The sequence below is a fragment of the Triticum aestivum genome, chromosome 3D, assembly GCF_018294505.1.
Source record: "Triticum aestivum cultivar Chinese Spring chromosome 3D, IWGSC CS RefSeq v2.1, whole genome shotgun sequence".
In the NCBI taxonomy this organism is placed as follows: Eukaryota; Viridiplantae; Streptophyta; class Magnoliopsida; order Poales; family Poaceae; genus Triticum; species Triticum aestivum.
In genome coordinates, this window is record NC_057802.1 from 91,395,470 (window position 1) to 91,398,198 (window position 2,729).

Below are 2,729 nucleotides of genomic sequence, written 5' to 3' on the forward strand. Positions count from 1 at the left end.
TAGTACAAAAATAGAAAAAATAATATGGGCCATCAGATCAGGCATGTATGGCTCAGATTCTAGTGGAGCACCTCAGGCCACTCAATGTACATTTCACGAAAACCCCCCTGATACTCGTTAGATATAAAAACTTGACTTTTGCAATAACCACCTCGACTTCCTCATATCCAATCGTTTTGTCCTTGGTAATACGACTATTCTTCAAAGCTGGCAGCGTTGATGACTGCTCTTTTGCAGTACAATCTCAGGTCTTTTTAAAATTAGTTTATTTTCAGATATGCACAGTGGTGATTACCCTCTCCTCTTAGTTGGATATAAAATCTTTGCAAATAGTTGCTGCATGAGATCCATGCACATTTAAGTCCTTATTTTTCAAGAGAGTTGAATATGCTGGTTACAAAAAGACCAACATATATCAAAAATATTTGAGCGCATGAGAAAATTAAACCACCCCATATCAAGCGGAATTACATGCGTACACGATAACCTGAGTGCATGAGAAAATAAAGGACCGAAGTGCCCGCTCAACAGAGTATTCGAGTACATGAGAACACAACACAAAAGGCATACACAGATCTCTTGTAGTACATTCCCAGGTAGCCCGCGTATTAAGGACTGATGGTACATTATATCTCAACAAGCATTTGAGTAATCGAGTACATGAGAACACAACACAAGAGGCATACATAGATCATTTTTAGTACATTTCCAGGAAAACCAAGTATTAAGGATTGATGTATGACAGAAAAGATCTATGATCTTGCCTTCCTTTTGTAGTGACTTGCTAATCGACCTTCATCTGCTGGAATAGATGACAACCTCCACGGACTCTATATAAACTTTTTTTTTTCTGAAGGCGACTCTATATAAACTTCATCGGTTCAATCCACCTAGTTAAGCACACCAAATAAATATGAGTCTGTTAGATACATATATTAAACATCATATATTCAGAAGAGAGGAAATCATTATGTCCAGCTTCGTACGCCATTTGCCACAACTGACCTAAGAAAGAGACGAACACAAACTTTTTTTTGCTGAAAAGAGCTCAACAACTATTGTTCGGACACTCCAGTAGGCCATGACATATGTAAAATACTACTTCCCTGCATTTCAGATTGAGATGCAACAGCAGAACAACGGAGGCCGAGCTTAGCACTAGTCGACGAGCTCCGATCTGTCCATCACACCGAGAGCAGAAATTGTGTTCTACGTCAAAATCCAAATAGATAGTGAACTCCCATAAATCAATGAAGTGCCACATATTTGCAAGTGTGTAATACATTCCAGTCTTGTTCCAGCAAGCACTTCACATTCAGATACTTTAACACGTAGTATGTGAGATTAGTTGACAGAATTTCTGTTTCTTGTTATGGAAAATCAACACTGAATAAAGGCCTCTCCCAACTAACTGAAATTGGCTCAAAAAAGTGCGAGTACATACTAAACTGAGAATTATTTTTAGCTTGATCGAAAAGTTGTAAGCATATATGCTGGCAATATAGCTATTATGTTGCATTAATGGATTTTCTGTCCTGCGCGATTTCCTTTAGCCCTCTCTATCTATGTATAACATAGTGTGACGCTAGCAGGTTAGCTATTGTACTGTTCAGGCATTTCTTGCTTAATATAGCCTTTGCTCAAAAACCGTTTTAAGCTTCCAAGCTACTGCTACTCACAATCAAATTGTATCATCTACACTATATGTCCATATGTTTAAAATTTTAAATGCAGCCATTCATATCATTTCCAGAGATCCAGAATTTCTAAATCTTTCTAAATCTCCTCCCAGGATACCTTGGTGAAAAGAAACAAAATTATACAGTGTTCAACAGCAATCCAACAGATGCTCCTAGCACAAATTAAAGTGAGAGTACTTTTTTTCACTGGAAGATCTCAAGTAACTAATTAACTATAAATGAAAATATTATGCACATGATATGGACAGTCGTAGTCAAATTTGAACGAAGGAGTACTTTCTAAGTAAAATGCTCTAGAATTAAATCTGAAATTGGTAGCAGCTTCAGCAGATACCATACCTTAAGACCCGAGATTTCTTCTCTGGCGTCGGTGGGTGGCCGAGCTAGCCGCACAGGAGTAGGGCGCAACGTGTGGAGAATGGCGGGTTGGGGTAGGAAGAAGTAAGGGGCGAGGTCAACCTCTGACCGCCGGAGCAGAGTATCCTGAAGTGCTTGTTCGCACAAGGTCGCGGCTTGGAACAGGGCGAGATCCGCCAGAGCAGCACCGACGGTGACGAGACGACCAGGAGCTGGAACGGCACCTCTACTGGCCGTACTCGCACAGGTAGGCACCGGATCTGGACCTCCGCCACGGTCGGCAAGCTGGAGGACGATGAGCGAGAGGGTTGATCCAGGAGGCGGCTGGCAGTCAAGCTAGATTGGGGAATTTTGGGCTGTGCTGCTGCTATCGGATGAAGGAAGAAGCAGATTCTGAAAGGAAAACGAGTACAAGTGGGAGGTTCTGTGCAAAGAAGCTAGCACGTGTGCTGTCACTTCCATCCACTACAATCTGGACCACCCATCCTGGAACTGATGGCTCAGATAATTTTTTTCTATTTTTCTACCCGTGGCTGTTTTTCTATGCTAGTCGCATGGTGCATGCCGAATTAGCACATCCCGCTCAGAAAGGAAAAAAAAAGTTTGATCAAAGCAGCACATTGTACTACTCCCTCTGTTTCTTTTTATAAGATGTTTTAGACCGCTAATTTT

General features: G+C 41.2%; 1 long non-coding RNA gene across 1 annotated transcript; it reads right to left on the reverse strand.

Annotated features, from left to right (window-relative positions):
- Positions 1 to 545: 545 nt before the first annotated feature.
- Positions 546 to 2,478, reverse strand: LOC123077635 (uncharacterized). The gene is made up of 2 exons (XR_006436749.1): positions 2,040 to 2,478; positions 546 to 1,177 (listed from the first exon to the last, which is right to left on the reverse strand). It is a non-coding gene; the product is annotated as an uncharacterized lncRNA (long non-coding RNA).
- Positions 2,479 to 2,729: the final 251 nt, after the last annotated feature.